This window comes from Benincasa hispida, chromosome 7 (assembly GCF_009727055.1).
Source record: "Benincasa hispida cultivar B227 chromosome 7, ASM972705v1, whole genome shotgun sequence".
Classification (NCBI taxonomy): domain Eukaryota; kingdom Viridiplantae; phylum Streptophyta; class Magnoliopsida; order Cucurbitales; family Cucurbitaceae; genus Benincasa; species Benincasa hispida.
In genome coordinates, this window is record NC_052355.1 from 48,984,860 (window position 1) to 48,992,785 (window position 7,926).

A 7,926-nucleotide genomic window follows, 5' to 3' on the forward strand; every position below is an offset into this window, starting at 1 on the left:
AACGAGTGTGAAACCATGACCACATAGCAACATAGGCACACCCGAGTCCAAGGACAAATCAAAAAAGGTAAATTTAAATTATAATTTTAAAATTCGCTAAAAATTTCAAGTGTGATCATGATTTTGATTTTTATTTTTAAAGAGTATTTATTTACTTATGATTTGACTATGGTATAAATTTATAGTTAAAAGCACATGTTGAATTTAATATAAAGCTTTGAGATAACTTTTTATATTTTTACCTCGAAAAGGAATTAATGCTTTCGATTTAAGAGAATGAAAGAGAAGATCAAAACGATGGGAAAAAGAAGAAACAAACTATTCGAAGTTTTTTTTATATATACTTCTACAAATAGATGGTTAACAAAATTTAGGTGGTCCAAAAGAATTAAGGGTAACAAACACTTAGCCATGAATACTCATCACTAAAAATAACTTTAAAAGCCAAATATACTAAAATTAGAATTAAATTTGAGTATAAAAGGTGAGAGTCACTAACGTAGAAAGGCAGAGGCAAGGATCAGCCAAGAAAATAAAAGGAAAGGGAACAAAAATCCAATAAGTAGTTGTGTCTGTGCAAATAGATACAGAAGAAAAGTTACAACCTTTTTCAGACAAGTGTAACCTATTTTCACTTTTCTTCCGTGTCTACTTGCACAGACACAAGGAATCACAATGGCTTTGTTTAGATTATCAATCTTGCTATGTACAATGTTATTTGGCCCTTCCCTTTCATGGGCTACTTCTCCTAAGAACATATTCATCCTTGCTGGTCAGAGCAATATGGCCGGTCGAGGTGGGGTTGAGAATAATAAAGTAGGATAGCTCGAGTGGGATGGGTTGATCCCACCAGAATGTCAATCTGACCCATCCATCCTACGATTAAACCCTGCGTGCCAATGGGAGATGGCACGAGAGCCTCTCCATGAGGGGATCGACATCGGCAAGACTGTTGGGATTGGTCCGGGAATGCCATTTGCTCACCAATTGCTAGCAAAAGCAGGGCCAAAAGCAGGCATTGTAGGTTTAGTTCCTTGTGCTAAAGGTGGCACCTTAATTGAACAATGGATTAAAAATCCTAGCAATCCTAATGCAACATTTTACAAAAAATTTATTGAACGAATCGAAGCATCTGATAAAGAAGGTGGAGTTGTACGTGCTCTTTTTTGGTTTCAAGGGGAGAGTGATGCAGCTATGAGCGACACTGCTAGTAGATACAAAGATAACCTAAAGAATTTCTTCACCGACATCCGCAATGATATAAAGCCTAGATTTTTACCCATCATTCTTGTTAAAATAGCCCTCTATGACTTTATGATGAAGCATGATACTCATGATTTACCCGCAGTGAGGGCAGCAGAAGATGCAGTCAGTAAGGAGCTACCAGATGTGGTGACCATCGATGCATTAGAATTACCTATAAACTTTGACACATATGAAGGTTTTAACCAAGACCATGGTCATTTTAATACCACAACGGAAATTACTTTGGGTAAATGGTTGGCTGATACCTACCTCTCCCACTATGGTCATTTACTCTAATTATGTTATTTATCATTTTCTAATCTCTATTAACTTTCTTATCTATCTCAATAAAATCATCTTTCTCCTTCCTCTTTCTTTAAATCTCAATTTAATAAATATGCACCTTATTTTATTATTTTTCTTATAGTTCCTCATTTAAATAATAAAAAAATTAAAATAATGCATATTAGTATAACATAAATGTGAGTAAAATTAAATATATCTCTATCCCTTGTTATGTGGTAAGTTCATGTACGACTATGTTAACATTAACAATATTAATACTTCTAAAAAAGATATTATAAAATAAAATAAAAAACATGAACCAAATAAAAGTATGATTAAAAGTTATACCTGAATCTTTTTAAAATTTAAAAATTTAAACAGATTTAAACTTCTAAATTGAAAGATTTTTTTAGATAGAGATGAAGTGAGTGTTTAAGTAAAACCATCTTATTTTACAAAAATATTTTAGTATTCTCAATATTCATAGGATTTGGATTTAAATTTACTGGGTAATTTTGAATGTATGAAACAAGTTCTGAAATTGTCCAAAAGTAAAATTGAAGATGAATCTAATACCATCTAAACTCGAAAAAAAATGACCTTAAAAGTAGTTTAAATAGAAACTCAACTAAACCAATGAAAGGAAACAATGAAGCCTTAAAAATCATCTCTTACTTTGAGCGGACTTTATGTATGAGAATTTTTTATGTCAAATACCACACCAATATCTTACTTTTGTTATATAGTAAATTCAATGGAGGTTAGATGAAATTCTTTAACCAAATTTTACCAATAGCATAATTCATTCTTCTAGAACTCTTTTTTTTTTTTTTTTTCTTTTTTCTTTTTTCCCACGAAGCCTAAATTAACTCCAGATTTTTCATGAAATAAGAGGAAATTTTGGGTAATAAATAATTATGAAAATTAAGCAGAATTGAAAATGGAAGTCCAGTTGTAATACACATATGAAAAGGTTCGGTTTGAATGAGAAAGCAACGGCCACGAGAAGAGAGAGGAAAGAAAACAAACTAATAATTATACCATTAAAATTTATAAGTTACCTTCATTAAAATTTTAAACTAATAATTATATTAATTTAAACTCCGAATTTATAATTTCCTCCTTTTTTACATGTAAAATTTATAATTTAAGTTAATTAAACTTTCAAATCTTCATAATTAATTTAGATCCTTCATTATTATTATCTTTAAAATTCATTCACACATTAATTCTCAAATGTGTAAACTTCTTTAAATGTCGGTTTTACATAATGGTCAATTAGAATAAATATATAGACGATTTTCAAATGAAAGTTTGATTTGATTCATTTATGAAAATTTAGAAATTTAATTAAAATAAATTTAAGTCTTACAAAAGTTTTTGCACAAATAACATAATTGAGGCTATAAATTGATACACTTAGAAAATCTATGGATACAATTATAAGTTTAGAGTTTAAGAGTCCATTTGGATTAACTTGAGAAAAAATATTTTTCAAAAATCTCATTTTTATTTAAACACTTTGACAAAAGTTGAAAATACTGTATTTTGAGTTGTTGTCAAATATTCCAACTTTTCTAAAAATTACTTATTTTTTAAATTAAACATTTGAAAATACATTTTAAAGACATCATAAATTGATTCATCCTCTAAAGTTTCGAGGTATAAATTGATATTTTTAAAAAAAATAATAAAAGAAAAGACCCATTTAGAAAATATTTCCAGGATATATATAATTAATTTAATTAGTGGAGAATTAGTTTAGCAGCTGTTTCGTGGAGAAGGAAATTTTTGTAATTACCTACCATAGATTTAACGAAAAGTCAAATGGAACGAAAGGGTAAGGAATGACAAGTCGTAAATTGTTGGTCTTCGGAAACCGTCACATCGTTTTCGTGGACGTTTCATTGATAGAATATGATAATAACAAAATATTCTTAATTATCATATGCATGATTGTTGATGCCAAAATTTAGAGTCCGATTTTACGTGAAAACAATTTCAAAGTTATTTAGAAATGAAAGAATGTGATATGTAAAAGAAAGAGGATTCTGCACAACTAAGTCGAAGAGTGAAAATGTGTGAAAAGATTTAGGATTTTGTAACTAAATCAACTTACTTTTTTTAGGATTGTAATGATGTATTTGTTAGAAAAATTTGACCTATTATTTTTTGATCATGGTTTCGAAATATGATTTTGTTGATTTTCGAGTCAAATGGGTCGTGCCCATTCATTAGAATTGGGGCCTTGACATTCGCTCAGGTTGAGCAAGTAAGCTTGGGCCCCCAAACTCTATTCTTCTAGACTCAATTGGTTTTGGGTTCTTGAGGATCTTATACTGGAAAAATTAAGGGATCTCACATTTTTTATAAGATAGATGAGCTACTCTTTTTATTACTAATTGATTTTGAGATAGAATTTCATGTGTAATATGGTATTAAAGCCTATAATGTGATCTCAAAAAATTATAAAATTAATTAGTTTAATAAAGAAAAATTATTTTAAATGACAAAACTACCAAGAATATTTAGAAATAATAGCAAAATATCATAGTCTATCTGCGATAGACTATAATAGATTACTATATGTGTCTATCTATGTTATGATAGACAAAAATTGTGGTCTATCGCGGTCTATCGTAGTGAAATTTTATTATATTTATAAATATTTTGGTTCATTTTCTTATATTTGAAAATAACCCTTTAATAAATATATATTTTTTATTTTTTTTAGTAAGTCACTAAATTTTTAATTTTTGGTATAATATCCTCATGATTTTTTTTTTTATTAAAAAAAGAAAAAAAAAAAGTAAAAAACTTATCAGACATTTTTTAAGGTTGAATAATTTATTCAATACAAAAAATAAAATATAGATAGTTATTAGATACTTTCTAAAATTCATGGATTGATTATTAAAAATTCATTTACTAAACTCTCAAATAAAGCCTAAAATCATAGGATACAAGCCAATGTCCCAATTGAATGTCCCAAGAAAATAAAGAAGGAAAAAAGAAAAGTAATTGAACGTAATTGAGCTTTGGGTTAGGGTTATTCGTCTTGGGCCTTGTATTCAAAACCACGACCTGAAATTGATTCAATTGGGCTGAGCCCAAATGATTTCAGCAAGTCTGGGCCTAATGGGCTCCTTTGCTGTGATGGTTCCATTAGCGGGAAGAGAATCTTCACAAATGACACACTATAAAGCAAGTAAAAACATGGGAAATAGGAGGAAATAGTAAAATCCGCAGTAACCTTTTGATTTTTGTCAAAAAAAAAAAAAAATAAATAAAATAATAAGACTTTTTAGCAAAAGCATATCGTGCACATGACATATAATTTTTTATTTCCCAAATCATTCATGGTATGGTCGATGAACAATTTTTTTTAGTATTGTGTAATTGTTATACTGTGTACAATGAGACTGTGTATCAATTATTAATAGAAATACCGTGTAAATGGAGACTGTGTATCAATTATTAATAGAAATACCGTGTAAATGGATACATTAGCTATGGGACTTCAACCTAACTGATTCAAGAGATAAAGGTACTGGATTTTTGTCCCATTTGAAAATTTGAATTGACGGTTTCATATCTGTTTTGATTTGATTTGACCATTTATTGGAAAAATTCATAATTAATCAATTTTTAATTTATTTATATATATTATTTTATCTTGCTTAGAATTTTACTTAATATTTTAAACATATTATCGACTAACAAACTATATATTTCATTTAAATTTTATCATTTTTGTATTTTTTTTAATCACCTTTTATTCATTATCATCTTATTATATTATTATACCATTTATTTATCTTTTTTACAAACAAATAAGTATTCACTTTTGCAATATGTTTCTACAATGAATTAGACTTTTTTAGTAGGTTTTATGGTTGATAGAGTTATAAATACAGTGTAATTTTTGAAGCTTAAATGAAAATGGAATAATAAATACAGTGTATTTATAAATAAACGAGCTCCCTTCCTAATTATTCTCTCCCGAATTATATTTGAATTTATACTTTATTATCAAAATAGATTTTATCTAATTACTTATCGAATTAATCATAATAAAAAAATCCTAATTTTTCTCTCCAATTTATATTTGAATTTATCTTTATTATCAAATTGATTTTATCTATATAACTTTCAATTTGTTTAAATATTTGTTACAAATTCAATTGCACCTAAATATTTTTTCATTATTTTATACATATTGTTACAAATTGATTTGTTATCATCATCATCATCATCAAAATAAGATAACAAAAAACTTTGAATCTCATCTTCTTCATCTTTTTCACTTAGCCGCCTCCCAAAATCTCATTTTCTTCTTCTCAAGCTCATGTTTGTACTCGTTCGTTCAGCAACTCTTTCTTGAATTTCATTGTCTTGACTAGCTTTTGACAACCACCCTCGCCAAGTCGCCGACCTTTTTCACTCGTACACATGTTTCCTACTTTTGTTTCTACTTTGAACATTGTTTTCAATAATGATGTTCTAGGATTGATAGTGTTTAAAGTTGGTTTTCAAGATCCTATGAGCAAGATGGTCACATAGAATGAAGACTGAAATTCCCTATAACTGGTCTAGTGTCAAACGCATCATATTTCCAATAGTCATATCGTCCGAAAGTTGCAATTCCTTCAAATACTCACTTGCCAACAACGACTCCGCTATTATAATCAGCTTTGCTCTTTCTCACCTTGTAGGAAGTCCATCGTTGTAGGCATCCATAAGTTTATAATGATCCTCATTGCCTAGTCATCATCTTCCCTCGCATACACACGTTTTATAAGCAGCTGGAAGCATTAAAAACCATATTGGGTGATTTTTAATTTTTGCTTCTAGAATGTTTAGATATGTGTATTTGTGGTTCTAGAATGTTTAGATAGAGTGTATTTGTGGTATTTGAGTTGTTTTTGAAGTAGTGTATCTTTGCATTCTCGTTTGTACTTAATTTTGTTGTTTTAGGGTAGTTTTATCATTTACCAATTAGTATTTTCTATTATATAAATTCCTATTGCTATTTTTATAATTTTGAAACATTTTTGCCATTTTTTCAAATGAAACTTTAAATTTGTTATTTCTCTTGTCAACCCTAAAGACATCAATGGTGTTGCTACCCATTCTTTTATGATGCAATTGTAAATATAGCAATTTGGTTCAAAAATATTAGCAAATATAATACAATGTAAAAAAAATTTACTGATATAACAAAATTTAGATTCAGTTTATGAAGTTTATAACAAAAAAGAGTCTACCAATGATATAGTCTAACATAGATAGATTTTAATATATTTGCAATTCTTTAAAAATATTATTATATACTTAATTATTAGATTTAAAAGTGCTACACATTCATTTAGTATAGAACAATGTTAAATGGATGAAGCTTCCCAACTAAATTATCACTAATTGTAAATGCTTTCCAACTAAACTTAGAAGTTATACCATATATTGCAATATATATCAAGTAATTTCTTAGCTCATTCGTAACGGTTCAATCATTTGATGCTATTTGTATTTTTGGTCATCGAAAAATAATAATAACAATAATAAATCTGTTGTTTCTTGTGTTTCTTGATGAGGATATTTCGTGTATTTTAATATATAATCTTTTCCTCTTTTGGACAAGTTTTGTACGAAGATATATGCATATACATGTAATTGAATTTGATCAATTTCATTTTAGAGGATTGAATAGGCTATTTGAGAGGGATTCAAATACAATTTTATCTGAGGTGACCGTTATCCCAGCTATTTATTTATTTATTTATATGTATTATATCATTTAAATACAATATTAGGCTAACAACGCAGTTTATCCTAAGATTTCAAACTGCAAGTAATCAATTAACGAATGTGTAATCATGACCACATAGCAACATAGGCGCACCCGAGTCCAAGGACAAATCAATAAAGGTAAATTTAAATTATAATTTTAAAATTCGCTCAAAATTTCAAATGTGATCATGGTTTTGGTTTTTATTTTTAAAGAGTATTTATTTACTTATGATTTGACTATGGTATAAATTTATAGTTAAAGCACATGTTGAATTTAATATAGAGTTTTGAGATAACTTTTTATATTTTTACCTCGAAAAGGAATTAATGCTTTCGATTTAAGAGAATGAAAGAGAAGATCAAAACAATATGTAATAAGATGGGAAAAAGAAGAAACGAACTCGCCGAAGTTTTTTTTTATATACTCCTACAAATAGATGGTTAACAAAATTTGGGTGGTCCAAAAGAATTAAAGGTAACAAACACTTAGCCACGAATACTCATCACTAAAAATAACTTTAAAAGCCAGATATACTAAAATTAGAATTTAAAATTTGAGTATAAAGGGTAAGATTCACTCACGTAGAAAGGCAGAGGCAAGGATCA

At 28.2% G+C, this 7,926-nt stretch overlaps 1 pseudogene; it reads left to right on the forward strand.

Moving 5' to 3' along the window:
* The first annotated feature begins 523 nt into the window (after positions 1-523).
* On the forward strand, positions 524-1,642 carry LOC120082151 (annotated as a pseudogene).
* The last annotated feature ends 6,284 nt before the right edge of the window (positions 1,643-7,926 follow it).